At 45.6% G+C, this 19,893-nt stretch overlaps 1 protein-coding gene across 2 annotated transcripts in view; it reads left to right on the top strand.

Annotated features, from left to right (window-relative positions):
• The window catches only part of KCNQ3 (potassium voltage-gated channel subfamily Q member 3), a 332,909-nt gene that overhangs the window by 63,718 nt on the left and 249,298 nt on the right, over window positions 1–19,893 (top strand). The gene's annotated exons all lie outside the window — the stretch shown is intronic.

Genomic DNA, 19,893 nt, shown 5'->3' with positions numbered 1-19,893 from the left:
CTTACCTTGCGCTCCTTTTGGCAGTCATCTTGGACAAGTGCAGACTGCTTATAAACTCTGATTGCATCATCACTTCCCGATGCCTGGGTTTTACACATTGATGATGCTGCACACCTGACAATATCGATCACCGTTTGGGTTGCAATCCTTGCCCTTGTGTTTGTGCTCCAAGGTGCATCTCTGCTAGCAGTCTTCTGTTATCGATGTTCCTCCGGTTTGCCTGACGACTCCCCTGGCTCTCGACCCGGCATCGGCTGACGACCGACCTGGCATTGGCAGACGACCCGGCATCAGCAGACGTCCCACTTCTGGACTGGACCCCGGCTTGGATGACTTCCAGCTTCTGGACTTGACCCCAGCTTTTTCCTGTTCTCTCTTCCTCACTTTTGCTGTGCGATTATTGTTGTTTTCTCCAATAAACTGCTTTATTTTACCTGTATCCCCATGTGGTCTGGTTTCCTGGCACCTTGACAGCACAGTGGCTAAGTGGTTAGCACTTCTGCCTGGCAACACTAGGGTCGTTGGTTAGAATCCCATCCATGGCACTACGTGCATGGAGTTTCCATGTTCTCCCTGGGCCTGCTTGGGGTTTCTTCTCGGTACTCCAGTTTCCCCCCGCACTCCATAGACACACTGGTAGAGGGACTGATATAAATGTATAATACATATGTAAAGCGCTGTGAAAATTGACTGCGCTATATAAATAAATAAATTATCTGACACAGTGTCGCCTCGCAATGAGCTGGCATACAAAAGTCCTTTTGAGTTTGCAGATTGCTGAGATCTCTCTTTTTATATAAAGTTCAACTAGCCTTTAGCTATAGATCTAAAGGAAGGTGGGCCTGCATAGACAATATTTAGACACTCCTAGAAGAGAGGAGGGGTGGCTGTAATGTGCAAGGAGGAGAGACTGTGCTTGGTTATCTGTATTTTTTGAAGTTCAAAGACCCATTGCAAGTCATTAAGAGCCGGTCCACACTAGCGCGACTTGTCAGCCTGACAAGTCGCGCTGCCTCGCGGTCCATTGACCGCTACAGGACCCGTTCTAATAGGAGCGACAGAAGTCGCTCCGACTTAGAAAAAGTGTCCCGTACTACTTCGGGGCGACCTCGGAGCGACTTGCGTAGACTTCCATTATGTGAAGTCCCTGCAAGTCGCTCCGAAGTCGTGGTGCTTGGTAATGCACAAGTCGCCCCCGAAGTAGTACAGAGTCATGTCGCCCCAGTGTGAACCGACTCTAAAAGAAATGATCTATGGTGTGGAAATTGCTACAATTTACCTACAATTAAGTTTTTAAAATAAAACCTGGAATCTGATTGGTTTATATGCTGAGCTGCATCAGATTTTGCGTACTCTAATTTTAGAAAATCAGCCCCTAGGTCTCTTTAGGCTCCGGTGGCCACCTTGGACCTCATCTGATACTGATAGTTGCTTGTTCATGGTACTTTTGCTACTTCTCTCCATGAATTGCTAAAGGGTCAGGACTCCATTGCAGGTTGGAAAACATTACTTTGTGAAAAAAAATTTCCTCGCTCTCTTGCAGCACAATGTTAATGTGATCAGTGTGCTTCAAGAGAATGCGGAAATCTCTCTCTTGCTCAAAATCTGAAATTTAACCACTTAAGCCCCGGAGGATTTTCCTGCTAAAAGACCAGGGGGTATTTTGCGATTCGGCACTGAGTGAATTTAACGGACAATTGCGCGGTCGTGCGACGCTGTACCTAAACAAATTTGACGTCCTTTTTTTCCCACAAACAGAGCTTTCTTTTGGTGGTATTTGATCACCTGTGCGATTTTTACTTTTTGCTTATAAACAAAAAAAGAGCGTAAATTTTGCAAAAATAGCAATATTTTTCACATTTTTTTATATGAAATTCCCCCCCAAAAAAATGTAAAAATCAAAATTTTTTAACATTTTCGGCCAATTTGTTTTATCCTACCTATGTTTGGTAAAAAAAAATCGCAAAAAGCATATTTTTATTGGTTTGCGCAAAAGTTATCGCGTTTACTAACAAAGGGAAAGATTTTTGACATTTTTGTTTTTTTTTTTTTAACGCGTAATGGCGGCGATCTGCGATTTTTTTTGCGGTACTGTGACATTGCGGCGGACAGATCGGACCCTTGACTGACATTTTTGACACTTTTGGGGTTACCAGTGACATTTCTACAGTAATCAGTGCTATACATATGCACTGTTACTGTAAAAATACACTGGTAGTGAAGGGGTTAACTTTATTTGGGAGGGAGGGGCTGTGTGTGTCCCTAGGGGCGTGCTTTCTACTGTTGTTGGCTGTGGCTTGAGCTGTAAGGACACTGATCAACGGATCTACATAGTAGATCCGTGTGATCAGTGTCTTTACACCGAGGAGAATGACAGGTCGCTTGTTTACACAAGCCGCCTGACTTTCTCCCTCTCCCCCGCCGATCGCCGAGTGACCGGCGGACATCGGGTCCGCCAGTCACACGCGCGGGGGGGTCCGTGACCGCGCGGGAGCGCGCCTCCGCGGGCGTGCGCTCGCTCCCCAGACCCTCCCAGGCTAGTGACGTTAATTAACGTCACTCTGCCTGGCAGGGGCTGACCGCCGCAGTAAATCTACTTGCGGCGGTTGGCAAGCGGTTAACTTGCTTTATTCGAACCATCAAACTGCGGTGGCCCTTCGCTTTTTTTTTTTTTTATCTAGCCCTTGGGGCACTATTCCTTATACGTATACGTGACACAATTCTGCCAACTGACACTAATAATGGGGCACATTTCTCCAGAGTTGAATAAAGTACTCGAAACCCTTGAGTAAAAGTACAAGTGCTTGATCAAAAAATGACTTGAGTAGAAGTGGAAGTGCTCGATCAAAAAGTGACTTGAGTAGAAGTACTAAAGTATTCAACATTTTTTGTACTTAAGTATTGCAAGTAGTTTTTTTTTAAATTTTGCTACTCAAGTACTGAAAGTAAAAGTACCAGTAGTTTTGAAAAAAAAATTGCTACTCAAGTACTGAAAGTAAAAGTACAAGTACTGTGTTATGTAGTTAATAAAGAAAGAAGTCAAAAGTTTGAACATCATATTGTTTTTTATTATTTCAAATGCAGCTTTTATTTATACATACAGTAGCATTTATTTTCGTATGCGCTGATAATACACATGTTTTGAGCTTCATGAAACCTGCCATCTACTGTTCTGGCAGTGGTAATTTTTATAATCGTAACGAGTAACTATGCAGCACAAAAAAAAAAATATCGGAGTAGAAGTATTGAAATCATCGAAAAAATGTAGTGAAGTAAAAGTGGAAGTAGGAGAAAGAAATTCTACTCTAGGAAAGTACAGATACCGCCTTTCGATACTTAAGTACAGTAGTGAAGTAGTTCTACTTAGTTACTATACATCTCTGCGTTCAAGTGGACTTGTTCTGTAATAGTATAAAAGAAGAAGTGTCTTGGAGAAACTGAGTGTCAAGCGGATTCTTCAGCATTTATATCCACACAGGTAGCACCAACACCTTAGTCTTATCACCATGGAAAGGTAGATGTTGTTTTTCTAAGAACGGGATGAGAGGTGTGAAAGTTGTGGAAAGTTGTGTTCTAGTTACACCATCCCATCCTTGGTGTTAGTCGGTCTTTCAACTCACATGGCTGAAGGTGTGAATTGTTTTCAAATTGCTGGGATAGAAATATTACGTTGGTGTTTTATCCTTCGATTCACACTTTCAGCCTTGTAAGCCAAATAATTAGCACCTATGCAGACTTCTTGACACCAAGGATGGGATTATTTACCTAGAACTGGACAATCAACATCTGCACGTTCAATGGTGATCAGATTTAGGTGTTGGTGCAACCTGTGTGATTATAAATGCTGGAGTATCTTCTTGACATTCATTATAACTGAAGAAGTGGCCTTGAGAACCTACAAAACATCTTCAGCATTACAGAACATTTTCAGTTGAATGTGACTAATGCCTCGTACACACGCACCGATTGTTGGCCGACCGATCGGCCGACTTTTGTCCAGTGTTGTTGTGTTGGTTGAAATGTGCTCTAGACTTGCACATGAATTTTTTTTCGGCCAACAACAACCAACTTCAGAAGTGATGTCATGTGATGGTTTACTTTCCGTGTGTTTTTTCTTCTCTGAGCATGCCCAGTCTTGCTCATCTGATATTTGTCTGCCAAAATCTGTACTGACTGACGAACAATCGGCCGTTCTGTTGACGGCCAACAAAAATTTTATAGCATGCACACCAGATTTTGTTCGGCCGAAAAGTCGCAGTCGGTTGTCGGAAGCATCATACTAACAAGCCGACAATCGGCCGATCGGACGTTGGCCGAAAATTTACGGCCAACAATCGGTGCGTGTGTACGAGGCTTAAAGCGGAGTACCACACAAAAGTGGAACTTCCGCTTTAGGGAGTCCTGACCCCCCGACATGCCACATTTGGCATGTCATTTTTTGGGGGGGGGGAGCGGGTACCTAGTTTTGACAGGTACCCGCTCCCACTTCCGCTCGGAGCGCCGCGGCACCCTGAGCGGAAGTTCTCCTCTCCCCCTCCCTCCCTGCAATCTTCTGGGACACGTCAGAGGTCCCAGAAGATTGCCGGCCAATCACGGCGCGCAGCGCGACTCGCGCATGCGCAGTGGGTACCCGGCTGTGAAGCCGCAAACTGTAACAGCCGGGTGCCCACAGCAGTGATGCCGAGGGAGAGGATCGAGACTTCGGGCGGCCGCATCGCTGGACCGTTGGACAGGTGAGTAAATGGCTGGAACTCCGCTTTAACTTCAACAAATACCATGATCTGAATAACTGAGAATCTTCGCAGACATAAGGACACATATAATTCCCATGAACCCCACTGGAAACTTGAACCCAGGACCCCAGCCCTGCAGGGTCGCAATGCCAACCTTGAAGCCGCACATAGCTCATTGTTCAGGATTCTATTCAGACAAAGAAAACCATGTTGCTGTATAATCACCCATCTTCTGCAATAAGCAATTGTTTCTCCTTCAGCAGCCGAGGCGTGCAAGCTCCATACAATTCACTGAAATGTTCTGACAGAGCGCAGAGACGGTGCATTGTATGAATTGTCACAAGATGCTTCCGAGCAACATATGCAGAGGTTCAGCACTTTGTAACAAACAGCTTCCCGCTGTTGTCACCGATTTTTTTGATTAGCTGTTATTAAAAAATACAAAAAGCTGTACAAAGCCACATATGAATGTACAAGGTGTCCTAAAAAATTCAAGCATGGCATTGTTTGCTGGTCTAAATGCATGCAAACAACTGAGTCTGGACATCCATTGTACCAATTACAATAGGTTTACACTTTTGGTTGAATTATGGGAACAACCTTGTGCCCTTCCTTAACTACATGGGTCCCGCTCCTCTTCTATTGTCGGGGTGGGGTGCATCCAGAGCAGCATTGTCCTTGTGGTAAGATTGTCTCACACAATAGCTATAGACCCTGATAATCTAGTACAGCATTCTCAACTAGGGTTCCATGGAACCACAAGGTTCCTCCAGAGGCTGCTAGGAGTTTCTTTGGCTGTGGCTGGTGGACCCCCCCCCCCCCATCTGATTGGGCCTTCATAGTTCCGTGTTCAAAGCCACTTGGCAGAATCAGCAGCATAATACCAATGATCTTTTTTTAGCTGTCTTTTAAGGGTGGCGCTGTGACCACCTCTATAGGAGGGGCATTCTTACCACTGACCACAAATGTAAAGGGCATTCTTCCCACTGACCACCAGTGTAAGGGGCATTGTTCCTGTTGGCCACTAATGTAAGGGGTATTCTTCCTATTAGCCACCAATGTAAGGGGCCTTTTTTCCACTGATAATCAATGTAAGGGGCATTCTTTCCGTTGGCCAAATGTAAGGAGCATTCTTTTTATTGACCATCAATGTAAGAGTATTATTCCCGTTGGCCACTAATGTAAGGAGCATTCTTACTAATGATCACCAAAGTAAAGAGAATTCTTACCACTGACCACCAATGTAAGGATCATTCTTCACACGGATCACCAATGCAAGGAGAATTCTTCCCACTGATCACCAATGTAAGGAGCATTCTCCCCACTGATCACCAATGTAAGGAGAATTCTCCCCACTGGTCACCAATGTAAGGAGCATTCTTCCCACTGATCACCAATGTAAGGAGAATTCTTCCCACTGATCACCAATGTAAGGATCATTCTTCACACTGATCACCAATGTAAGGCGAATTCTTCCCACTGATCATCAATGTAAGGAGAATTCTCCCCACTGATCATCAATGTAAGGAGAATTCTCCCCACTGATCACCAGTGTAAGGAGCATTCTTCCCACTGATCACCAATGTAAGGAGAATTTTTCCCACTGTTCACCAATGTAAGGAGCATTCTTCCCAATGATCACCAGCGTAAGGAGCGTTCTTCCCACTGATCACCAATGTAAGGGGCCATCTTTTTACTATCTCCTGATGAACTGATTTTTAGAAGCAGTTCCCTGATACGTAAAAATTATTTTAAGTTTTATTTTGGGGTAAAAAGATTGAGAAAGGCTGCCTGGGGTGATCCTACTTGACTGTGCACCACACTCACAGGTCTCGGCAGAGGCCATGTACCACTGGTCTCAAAGTCTTTTTGGTTTTCTGGTTTTGATCCAATTGTCTTTATTCGTTGGTACATGTAAGGTTCTCTATTGTTGAGGGTAGGAAAGGTTGGGGGTTTCTCTATTCTTCTACTTTTTGTAAGTATGTAACCCAGAGTTTCTCAACCAGGGTTTCGCCAGAGGTTGCTAGGGGTTCCTTGAGCAATGAGCAAATTCTGCATTTCAGATAAGTTCCTACTGACACCATTGGTCTTTTTAGCTATTGGTAAGAGGGTTATTTTTTTAAATGACCGCAAGTGTAAGGAGCATTCTTCCCGCTAACCATTATGCTAATGCAGGGCCGCCTTTAATGCGGGGAAAAAGGGGCAGCTGCCATGGGCGCAGTCTTTATCATGGGGCCCAAAACAGCTGACCCTTGAGCCCACACTGGTTGCAAATATTTTTCCAGGTGTAGCAGGTGCAGCCAGTGCCCCCGCTTGCTCTCTCAGCTGAGTTGATACAAGTAACCACTCAGTGACAAGGGAGAGGCATAGCTGTAGGCTGTATGTGCTAGCGCCTGCAAGTCGCGCCTCTCCCTTTGTCAGGACTGGAGCAGCTGTGATAGGGAGGGAGGCATCTGTGTTCCCCTGCTCGCCCCCCTTCACCCCTCAGCAGTGCAGTGATCAAACACACAGTGCGGGCTGTGTGTGGAATCTTCTCCCTCACCCTTCTTCTGTCAGCAGTGGGGAGAGATTAATAAAGCAGCGGCAGGACCGAGCAGCTTGCAGAGGAGGACACTGTGAGTTGCAGGCAATATGTGAGCAGTAATAATGCACAACAATCCCTAGCAATCAATGGGTGAGCATTGATGATATGCAGTAACCTCTAGCAACCAATTGGTGAGTGGTAATGATGTGCTGTAACCTCTAGCAACCAATCGGTGAGCGGTAATGATGTGCTGTAACCTCTAGCAACCAATCGGTGAGCGGTAATGATGTGCTGTAACCTCTAGCAACCAATCGGTGAGCGGTAATGATGTGCTGTAACCTCTAGCAACCAATCAGGGAGCAGTAAGGATGTGCAGTAACCTCTAGCAACCAATCAGTAAGTGTGGGATAGTTCTTTATGTTTACATTAGTAACATTTTTTTAGATATAGCGGGCAATAGGCAGTTCGAATCTCAGATGGTTCGGAAGGAGCCCACTGAGATTTAAACTGTGTATGGACAGACTGAAGGTATCCAAGTTGATTGATCAATCAACTTTGGTACAACCAGCCTGCTGGATTTTACATGTGATTATTACTAGTAGCTGTTATAGCCGCTAGCAATAATCACTGTGTTCAGAATGTCACTGTAACCGCAATAGCTCTGTGGGAGGGATAACCTTGTCAACACTGACTGTGTTGATGGGGGGAATCGAGTAATTTTCTTTCCTGCAACCCGTGGATACAGGAAAGAAAATCCCGGACGGCTTAAAGTGGAGTTCCACCCTATTTTTATACTTACCTCCATCTTCTCGCTCCGGGTCACCTGAAAAAGAAATGGATAATCGCATATTTTTTTTTTTTTTTTACTTACCTCGTAGCGAAGAAAAAATACTTACCTTACTTCCTCCTTCCTCCTTCCTCGGCCGCGGCCCGTCGTCACTTCCTGGCTCTGCAATGATTCCTGGGAGCTGAACGTCATAGCTCCCAGGAATCATTGCGCCTGCACCGGCCCCGACGTCAGTTCCGGGTCGCGCGCGTCATCCCCTTCTAAACAGCTTCTGGGCATGCCCAGAAGCTGTAGAGGGATGACGCGCGCGACCCGGAAGTGACGTCGGGGCCGGCGCAGAGCATCGTGGGACCAAAGAAGGCGGAAGAAGACGCCGAAGGGGATCTCGCTGGCTTCAAGCTGCCCACATCTGAGATGGCAGCACTGGACAAGACGTTTGCAAGGTAAGTATTTGTCCGAACAGGTAAGTGCAACCCGGGACAGATCAGAGGCTAGCCATTGTGGAATGCACTAGCCCTGACTGTCCCGGGGGTATTAAAAAAAAAAAAAAAAAAATCCAGGGTGGAACTCCGCTTTAAGTCTAGGTGTGGAGGAGCTCAGGAAAATGTTTGCCCAGGGTCCAATTAATAATAAAGATGGCCCTGCACTAATGCATCATGAGTTGTAGATATAGTCATTTTAGCAGGTCTGAGACCATAAAGTTTTTTTTTTTTAAGGGTTCCTCTGTGTAGAAAAGGTTGAGAAAGGCTGATATAACCTCTGTTATTGTACCCCCTAGCTCAGTTGAATTCTTTTGAATGACTCCTTGTTTTGTACTCTTTTACTTGTAAAATAAAACTAATTTAAAAAAATGCAAAGAGCTGCTGTGCCAGAGATCGATTCTAACCCTTATCTTCCATTAGTGCTCGCTGCCACTTCAGATGAAACCATAACCAAAGAACATGTTATGCTGCGTTATGACGTACCTTTATTGATTAAAGCTATTGATAAAGTGGATTTATCATTAGATCTATTTTTCATGTTACCTATTCTGAGTAATGTAACACTTCCAGGTATTTATTACCTATCACAGAGATTGCAGGAGTCCCCTGGACAATGTCTTCATCTGCTTTTGTCTCTAGAAGGATGGAGCCATCTATGTTCTGGCATTAACCAGGGTCACCATCATGTACTGTAAATCATGGTGTCCGTGCAGTTTTCGGCTGTGTTCACAAATGCAAAAAATAAAAAACAAATTTCAGGGAGGTGGCAATCTGCCCCCCCCCCCCCCCCCCACCAATTTAACACACCTAGAGGATGATCAAATTAAATGGAATCCGTATACAGAAGTTTACTTCTTCTGAGAGATATTAAAGGAACACTCTGACCACCATGACCACTTCAGGGGTTTGAAGTGGTCATGGTGGTAGGAGTCAGAAACACTGCACATGCTGGGATAGTTACAGTTATGTGCTGGGGGATAGTTGAACCCCTAGCACATGTGACTTAGACAGCCAGAAAATGTCATGTCCTTGTTCATACATGTATGAATAAGGACATGACATTTTATTATGACAGAACACAACTTCTTATTAAAAAACATATTGCAACAATTTACATACGCTAATGCACAAACCTTTTCTACTTATTTTGCAGACTGCTGGTGGGTACTGCTGGTGGGTACTGCTGGTGGGTACTGCTGGTGGGTACTGCTGGCGGGTAATGCTGGTGGGTACTGCTGGTGGGTACTGCTGGTGCATAATGCTGGTGGGTACTGCTGGTGGGTACTGCTGGTGGGTACTGCTGGTGGGTACTGCTGGTGGGTAATGCTGGTGGGTAATGCTGGTGGGTACTGCTGGTGCATAATACTGGTGGGTAATGCTGGTGGGTAATGCTGGTGCATAATACTGGTGGGTACTGCTGGCGGGTACTGCTGGTGGGTACTGCTGGCGGGTACTGCTGGTGGGTAATGCTGGTGGGTACTGCTGGGGGGTACTGCTGGTGGGTACTGCTGGCGGGTACTGCTGGCGCGTAATACTGGTGGGTACTGCTGGTGGGTACTGCTGGTGCATAATGCTGGTGGGTAATGCTGGTGGGTAATGCTGGTGGGTAATGCTGGTGGGTAATGCTGGTGGGTAATGCTGGTGCGTACTGCTGGTGGGTAATGCTGGTGCATAATGCTGGTGGGTACTGCTGGTGGGTACTGCTGATGCATAATGCTAGTGGGTACTGCTGGTGGGTACTTCTGGTGGGTACTGCTGGTGCATAATGCTGGTGGGTACTGCTGGTGGGTACTGCTGGTGGGTAATGCTGGTGGGTACTGCTGGCGGGTACTGCTGGTGGGTTCGTGACAGGAGCGTTGCTGGAGGAAGCATGCGGCTGCAGTAGAGAGCAGAGCCGATGCTTCCTTTCCCTCATGTCACAGGCGGAGTACATTTGACATCACTCATGACAGGCGCTGGAACTACACAGGAAGCATCGGCTCCGTTCTTCACTGACACAGCTGACACTGCACCTGGGACATCGCGCTGCACTGGCGGGTGTCAGGGAGCCACAGGCCAAATGCAGGGGAGACTCCCGCACCTCGCTGGAGACTTGGGATGTCTGCAAATGTTTGACACATCCCCTTACATTGTGACTTGCTACAAAGTTGCAAAGTTGGTAACTGGGAGGAGATAAGACAGAAGTAGTGCTTCCTCCTGCCTGCAGCTGACTCAGGACTTAGAGGAACTGCAGTCTGCTCACATAATCTGTAATGAAAACATCTTTGCCATTCTGAAGCTTCCCTCTAACCACTTTGCATATTATTTTATATATACTGTGACTCTGTACTTTCCAAATATGCTGCAGAAATTTCCCTTCCTGAAGTCTGGCTGTAGCCATTTTAACTGTGGGCAGCTGAAGCTGCTACCTGCTCACTTCCTGGATTTATACAGACAGACATATATACACACACATACACCTATATACAGGCACACACATATATATATACAGGCACACACACACACACATATATATACAGGCACACACATATATATACAGGCACACACACACACATATATATACAGGCACACACACACACACACATATATACAGGCACACACATATATACAGTAGGGCTGCGCATCTTCACTTATCTCGCGATTCGATGCGATTACGATTATTAGGGTCGCGATTCGATACGATTCGATTCCGCGATGCATCGCGATTACTATGGGGACCCTTTTCTAAAGGGGGATCTATGGTGACCCTGCTCTAAAGGCGGATCTATGGGGACCCTTCTCTAAAGGGGGATCTATGGGGACCCTTCTCTAAAGGAGATCTATGGGGAGCCTGGGCCTGTCCTAAAGGGGATCCAGGGGAACTGAGCTCTAAAGGGGGGTCTATGGGGACCCTGCTCTAAATGGGGATCTATGGAATAGATCCCCTTTAGTGCAGGGTCGCCATAGATCCCCCTTTAGAGCAGGCCAGCATCCCCAGAGATCCCCTTTAGTAGAGCAGGTTCCCCCCATAGATCCCCCTTTAGTAGAGCAGGTCCCCTCATAGATCCCCCTTTAGAGCAGGCCACATCAGGTTTGAAGAGTTACCTGATGCTAGTTGTAGTACCGTAGGCCCTGATAAGGAGGAATGCTGGGCTCTGTAGTCCCCCTAGTTGTAGTATAGCAGGCTCTGGTAAGGAGGAATGCTGGGTTCTGTAGTCCCCCTAGTTGTAGTATAACAGGCTCTGGTAAGGAGGAATGCTTGGCTCTGTACAGAGCTACAGAGCCCAACATTCCTCCTTACCAGGGCCTGTTATACTACAACTAGGGGGAATACAGAGCCCAGCATTCCTCCTTACCAGGGCCTACTGTACAACAACTAGGGGGACTACAGAGCCCAGCATTCCTCCTTACCAGGGCCTACTGTACTACAACTAGGGGCACTACAGAGCCCAGCATTCCTCCTTACCAGGGCCTGTTATACAACAACTAGGGGGACTACAGAGTCTGACCACAGCGTGCCCCCTGATTGACCACAGTGTGCACCCTTTCAATGCCAGAGTGACCAGTGTGCCCCCAGATTGATCACAGTGTGCCCCCAGAGTGACCACAGTGTGCCCCCAGAGTGACCACAGTGTGCCCCCAGATTGACCACAGTGTGCACCCTTTCAATGCCAGAGTGACCAGTGTGCCCCCAGATTAATCACAGCGTGCCCCCAGATTGACCACAGTGTGCCCCCAGAGTGACCACAGTGTGCACCCTTTCAATGCCAGAGTGACCAGTGTGCCCCCAGAGTGACCACAGCGTGCCCCAGATTGACCACAGTGTGCACCCTTTCAATGCCAGATTGACCAGTACACTTACCTGCAGTGGCAGGCGTCTTCTCCTCGGTCCTCCCGCCTCCTCCGAGTCCTCCGCAGCCCCCGCTCTCCTCGGTCCTCCCGCCTCCTTCAAATCCTCGGCCACACACGATCCCCCGCTCTCATCGGTCCTCCCGCTCCTTCGAGTCCTCGGCCACACACGATCCCCCGCTCTCCTCGGTCCTCCCGCTCCTTCGAGTCCTCGGCCACACATGATCCCCCGCTCTCCTCGGTCCTCCCGCCTTCTCCGAGTCCTCTGCAGAATCACTCCGCTGACGAGGAGGGCAGAGCCGCAGAGCATAGGCTAGGCAGGCAGTGGGCGGTCTGACCGGCGCCCAGCCGGAACTTCATGTGCAGTGCAGCGGTTCATGATGCGACGCAGCGCTTCTTCATGTATACCCCGCCCCCGGAAGTGACGTCATTAGAATAATCGATTATTCAACCACCCCGAATTGATGCAGCATCGCGATGCATCGATTCAGCGATTATATTCAGCAGCCCTAATATACAGGCACACACACACACATATATACAGGCACACACACACACACATATATATACAGGCACACACATACTGTGTATATAGACAGACACACTCACACCACTGCTTGCCTGCACATTTCTCCTCTCTTTATGAATACTCGTGGATCTCTGCAGTCTCCTGTTATCTCTGCCCTCATCCAGCCCCCTCCAGCTCTGCAGCTCTCATTGGCTCTCCCATGACTCATCCCTCCTCCCTTGCTGGTAAACTCTCACGAGAGTGAAAGAGAGAGCTGTGCATGATATCATTAGAAAGCAGGGGGAGGCGCTACTAAGTGTAGTATTAAAAGGTAAAATGTATTGTTCAGGATTAAAAACACTTACAGGAGTGCAAAACAATCTAGGCTCATAATATGTGTGATCCAGGTTTCCGTGGTGGTCCTGTGGGTAGAGCCTACATTGCTTTTCACATCTGCAAGTGTTTTTAATCCTGCACATTAAATGTTACCTTTTAATGCTACACTTAGTGCCCCCCCCCCCCCTGCTTTCTACATTTGTTACAGAGAGCCTAAAAAAAGAAAACTGATTCAGCCATCACATTTAAGAATTGGTAAGCTGCAAAATAATAAATGTTTGCTTTTGGGTTTTATGCTTTAAAGCGTAACTCCACTTTTTTTGAGAAAAAAACATTCCCCTTTGGGTGATCTCTGTACATTGCAGGGATTTTAACAAACTTTGTTGCAGATTCTTACCTTTTCTTATTCTGAAGAAATCATTGTTTGTCCCTCTGTGCTGAGTGGGTCAAATGGGAGTGGTTTCATAATTATCAATCTGCTGTGGCAGCTGCGGGGCTCTAATGAGGAAATCTGCTGGGCCTTCATCCCATTAGACGTGTTCCTATTGGGAGTATCTCACCAAAAATTACATTTTTGTTGCAGGGGATGCCAGAAATCTGACATATCTTAGTGCAGACTTCTGGGAATATTGGTGAGCCAATCACACAAGCAGGAAATGTTTCTGGGGGTGTGGTCAGTATACATTCTGTGTACAGAACAGCTCCAGGCGGCCATATTGCATTGCATTTTCAGAAAATGACAACAGCTGCAGTTTGAAAAGGAAAGGTCCTTTTTAATTACAATATGATTTGTGTCACAATTGTATACGCTATATTGTTTATTCTTTATTTGCTATTTTTTTCCCCATGAAAGTGGAGTTACCCTTTAAACAATAACAACCCAAGAACAACCTTGCAATATATGTCAGCGAACAGTCCTTAGATGTGGTGACTTCTTTTAGTTTTCTTATGTTTTTCAAGCAGAGGATATTTCCAGTATGTACAGAAAATACTGGTTGATCTTTGTCAGAAATGCTGTGTCCTTGTCACTTCCCCTGAGCTTCATTAAAGAACTTCTTCCTTCCTAGCTATCATCTGTAATCTACCAATTGCCCTTTCTAAAAGGCAATACACGGCTTTTATTAGGTATACTATCCTAATAGAAACCCTGGTGGATTTTCTATTATAGGCTGACAAATGCTCAAAACAGTAACAAAAAAAAAAAATTTTTTTTTTTTTTAACATTGTAATTGTATCAGATAATTGCTGTATTCAACTGATGGCAACCTTTTTTTTTTGTCAGTGAAGTCTTTGGCCTGTATGTGATCATTATGTCACAGCATAGCGATCACATGATTGGGAACCTCTCTGGTTCCTGGTTGTCAGTGGAGTACAGTGAGATGTCAGTGACAGCCGGGATTAGGAGCCACCAGCCAAGCAAAGTGGCTCTAATGGGGAGCACTTTTATAAAATCTATTCCCAGCATGATGACCTTTTATAATGCAACAAACATCGGGGTTGACTTACTAAAGGCAAATAAACGGTGCACTCTGCAAGTGCATTTGCTCCAGAGCTTAGTAAATGAAGTAAAGCTTCACTTTACAAAGACTACCCAATCACATACAAGAAAAGAAAAAAAAAAAAAACTGTTTTTTTTTTTTTTTTTTTTTTGCTTGCACATGATTGGATGATGGAAATCAGCAGAGCTTCTGCTCATTTACTAAACTCTGGAGCAACTGCAACTGCACTTTACAAAGTGCGCAGTCTATTTGCCTTTAGTTAATCAACCCCATGGTATTTAACCACTTGCCGACCGCCGTCAGTACATATACTGCGGCGGTCAGCCCCTCCTGGGCAAAGTGACGTAGGGGTACGTCACTCGCCCATGAGCCTCTAGGGGGCGAGCGTGCCGCCTGAAGCGCGCTCCCGCCCCCGCTCGTTCCCTGACATCCCCGTGCGAGTGACCGGCGGCTCCGATGTCCGCCGGCCACTCGCGATCTCCCGCTGGAGAGGGAGAAAGGCAGGCGGCTGATGTAAACACAGCCGTCTGTCATTCTCCCCTGTGTAACTGCAGAGATCATACGATCCTGCTATGTAGGATCGTATGTCTCTGTGGTTACATCACAAGCCACGCCCCTTGACAGTTAGAATCACACCTTAGGGACACACTTGATCACTAATAAAGTTAACCCCTTCCCTGCCAGTGTCATTTTTACAGTAACAGTGCATATTTATAGCACTAATTACTGTAGTAATGTCACTGGTACCCCCAAAAGTGACAAAAATGTCAGTCAGGGGTTCGATCTGTCCGCCGCAATGTTGCAGTCCCGCAAAGAAAAAAAACGCAGATCACTGCCATTACTAAAAAAAAACAATAAAAATGACATCTTTCCCTTAGTTAGTAATTGCAGTAACTTTTGCGCAAACCAATCAAAATACGCTTGTTGCGATGATTTTTTATTTGTTTTGCCAAAAATATGTAGCAGTAAACAAATTGGCCTAAAATGTTGAAAAATTTTGATTTTTTTACATTTTTTTGGGGGGAATTTCATATAAAAAAATGTGAAAAATATTGTTATTTTTTCAAAATTGTCGCTCTTTTTTTTGTTTATAGCGCAACAAATAAAAATCGCACAGGTGATCAAATACCACCAAAAGAAAGTTCTATTTGTGGGGAAAAAAGGACGTCAATTTAGTTTGGGTTCAGTGTCGCACGACTGCACAATTGTCCGTTAAAGTCACGCAGTGCCGAATCGCAAAATAGGCTCTGGTCTTTGAGCAGCCAAATCCTCCGGGGCTTAAGTGGTTAAAACCTACTCCATATCCCTACCACAGACCATACCTGCATAACATATGTTAACCACTTGCCAACCGCCAGCAGTACATATACTGCGGCAGGTCGGCTCTGTCCCGCCAAACGATGTACCTGTAAGTCGCTTCGCGGGGGCGCACATGCCCATTCCCCACAGGGGAAGCCAATTCGTGGGTCCGGCAGCCGCAGTTGCCACCGGCCACCCGCGATCGCTCCCCATGCAGACAGAACAGTGGTCTGCCAGTTCCAAACACAGGGCTCCTGTGTTCCGCCTATTTAGGAACACAGATCTCTGTGTTCATGCAGCAAGCCCATCCCCCACACAGTTAGAAAGCATCCCCTAGCGACACATTTAACCCTTTGATCGCCCCTGGTGTTAACCCCTCCCCTGCCAGTGTCATTATTACAGTGACAGTGCATATTTTTAGCACTGATTACTGTAATAATGTCACTGGTCCCCCAAAAAGTGTCAAAAATGTCAGTTAGGTGTTCGATCTGTCCGCCGCAATGTCGCAGTCCCGCTAAAAATCGCTGATCGCCGCCATTGCTAGTAAAAAAAAAAAGGTAAATAAATAAAAATGACATAAATCTATCCCATAGTTTGTAGATGTGATTAACTTTTGCGCAAACCAATTAATATACGCTTATTGGGATTTTTTTTTACCAAAAATATGTAGCAGAATACAAATTTGCCTTAAATGATGAAAAAATTAGATTTTTTTAAATTTTTTTAAATTGAGAATGTTATATAGCAGAAAGTGAAAAATATTGTTTTTTTTATTCAGAATTGTTGCTCTTTTTTTGTTTATAGCGCAAAAAAAAAAAAAAAAAAAAAAAATCGCACAGGTGATCAAATACCACCAAAAGAAATCTCTATTTGTGGGTAAAAGGGACATTCATTTGTTTAGGGTACAGCATCGCACGACCATGCAATTGTCGGTTAAAGAAACACAGCGCCGTATCGCGAAAAATGGCCTGGTCATTAAGAGGGGTAAATCCTTCCGGTCCAGAAGTGGTTAAGATAATCACTTGTAGTCTTCATGTGACCGAGTGACAACACCGGAGCACAATTCTGAGACCAGAGATGGAGTGTTGTCACCCTATAACAGGAAGTGCCTGAACTAGGACCTTCATAGCAGGATCATCAGGTATTTGTTTATGAAATCTGCAGGTTTTAAAGGGTTGAAAAAAAATCACTTTTGAAATGATATCAGCTATTTGGATATATGATATGATGTTATATTTGATGTTCCATTTGATGTTATATTTGATGTAGTGATAGACCGATATTGTTTTTTTATTGCCGATACCGATATTTTGGTCATCGCATATCGATATTGGCCGATATTTTCGTACATTAAAATGTTTTTTTTTTTTCTATTATTATTTATTTATTTATTTTTTGACAGGTACTGTTGTGGAGGTATCTGGGGGTCTAAGGCTCCATGTATACAGGACGCTGGAAATGGCCGTTTAGGAGCAGTTGGGCGTTTTTTTAGAAGCCCCTGAACCCATCTACATTTTATCTTATCTGTCCATGTACACCAGGTCGTTTGCGGGCAGTTGCGTTCAGGGACTTTTTTTAGAACGCAATTATTTGCGTTCGAACGTGTGTTTCCCGGCGTTTCAAACGCAAAAACGCGTCTGAACGCGACCGAACGCGATGACCCGCGTTTGGCGTTCGCGTTTTTCCATTTTAAAGGGGAATCATTTTTTTGACCTCTAGGAGCGGTTCTAAACGCAAACGCCCGCAAATGCCCGCTAAACGCGGGTACAAACGCGACCGAACGGACGTTTCAAACATCCTAAAAATTCCAGCATTCAAAGGGACTTTTAACAACGTCCCGTGTACATGGAGCCTAAAACAGTGGTCCTCAACCCTCGCCTACAGGGCCCACTAACAGGCCAGATTTTAGGTATTACCTTGGGGAGATGCAGACTAGAGTACTGCAATCACTGAGCAGCAAATTATATCACCTGGGATGTATTTCAGTTATCTTGAAAATGACCTGTTAGTGTGCCCTGTAGGCCAGGGTTGAGGACCACTGATCTAAAAGACTCCAAACCCCTCCTCTGCACTTAAAAGCATTCAAAACACCAAGTTTGGCTGTTTTGAATGCTGTCGTTCTTTTTAATCTGGCGCCAGACAGTACCCAGAAGTGATGTCATGACATCACTTTCGGGTTTTTAAATAAAGACCCGATCAGAGCCGAAAGCGGCTTTGATCGGGTCTTCTCTTCGGCGGCCGTACAGGCTGGTTGCCCAGGTCTCCCGGTGGGACGGGAGACCCGGGCGGGCTGCAGAAGGCGGCAGGAGGGGGGGCATCCCCTTCCGCTTCTTGTAATGACAGCCGAGTGGCTTCTCGGCTGCATCGGTTGTCATTACAAGACAGTCGACCGTCGGCTATGGACGCCGGTACGGGGGTGTTGCCTCTAGTTGCAGGCATCACTCCGGTGCAAGCACTTTCCGAAATATCTGCAATATTGGTAACCTCAGGGGCCGATTCCGATATACCGGGGAAAGTACAAATCAGCCCTCGATATATCGGCTTTGCCGATAATGGGTCGATCCCTAATTTGATGTTATATATGATAGTTTAGTGATTGGGTTTACATATATTTCAAATGTTAAGGTCAAGTTTTTGCAGCGTCTTATTTTCATTGCCACAAATCCTAAGCAGAGGGTGACCACAGTCGCTGCACATGGCAAGTTTAGCACACAATCGCTTTTATTCCTCGAATCCGGGACATTTGTAGTGGAAGGCCCAGACAAAGCCGACTGAAGCTCAGAACTTTATCTCTCTTATTTCCCAATTACAAGTCAATTATGCCGCCTAAACCCGCTTTGTCTTTGTGGTCCCAACCTCTATGAGTTAGTTTTTGTTTTTTCAATTTGGCAGTTAATTAAAAATAGAATTTTACCAACGGGCCATGCAGTCTCTCGAGCTGCGTGCTGTGCTGTACAGATAATGGTTAAGGAGCACAAATTAATTGGAGAGTTAAAGGGGCACCGTTTCAATCGGAATAAGAACTTTAATTAAAAGTTGCCACGCTCGAAAGCCTGCCAAATTCCTTCAGCCTTATAGTTATTAGATGCGTACGAAAAGCTAGGTGGCCTCCTCATCAACCCTAAAAACCGGCACCACCGTGCTGACACCGGTGCTGGTCAGCCTCATTCAGCTGAATGGGTTATGTTGGAAGGTAGTGCCTGCCAAAATTAAAGGGCGGGGGGTCATTTTTGACAAGATTGCAGTTGCAGCATATCAGCCTATCTATTACCTGAATTATCCACTGAAAATCAAGGAATCTGGATGGCTGCACTCTACAAAAGCACTCAACTACAGCCCCTTGACACAGTGGGTATAGACGGGAAGGTCAACGCTATCTCAGTGCTTACTTATGACGTACTCAGTCATAAGTAAGCGATGGGAAAGAGTGAAACGCGTTGCCCTGCTTTGTCCCCACCGTGCCAAGGTGCTGTATTTAAGGGGCTTTTATCGTTTAATAAAGGTGGATGCTGTTTGCAGAGTGCAAAAAGCATTGAAAAAAATGCATTGGTGTGAATGGAGCCTAAAAGCTTGTAGACATCCAAAAGCCCTGATATTGCCGTCATCTTGGATGTGATGTTAGCAGACTCAGAGCGCTCATTCAAATTAAAGTTTTTAGCAGCAGTGGTCACCTTGGCACATACTGTATAGGGGGCCTCAAGTGCAGCCCCAGATATGTCCAGAGGTCCTCACAATATTTTACTTTTCCTAAACTTGCTCTACATTATGTGTGGTAAAAAGCTTCCACACCAATGGCGTGGTGGTTGTTGCAGTAAAAATGTATAAATACTGGCGCAAATGAGGAAAAATATGGGACCCACAGGTTCCGCACTAGGGACCTGAATAAAGGATGTCAAT

The sequence above is a fragment of the Pelophylax lessonae genome (assembly GCF_965119305.1).
Source record: "Pelophylax lessonae genome assembly, chromosome: 5".
Taxonomy (NCBI): domain Eukaryota; kingdom Metazoa; phylum Chordata; class Amphibia; order Anura; family Ranidae; genus Pelophylax; species Pelophylax lessonae.
This window is presented reverse-complemented; position numbering and strand designations above follow the sequence as displayed.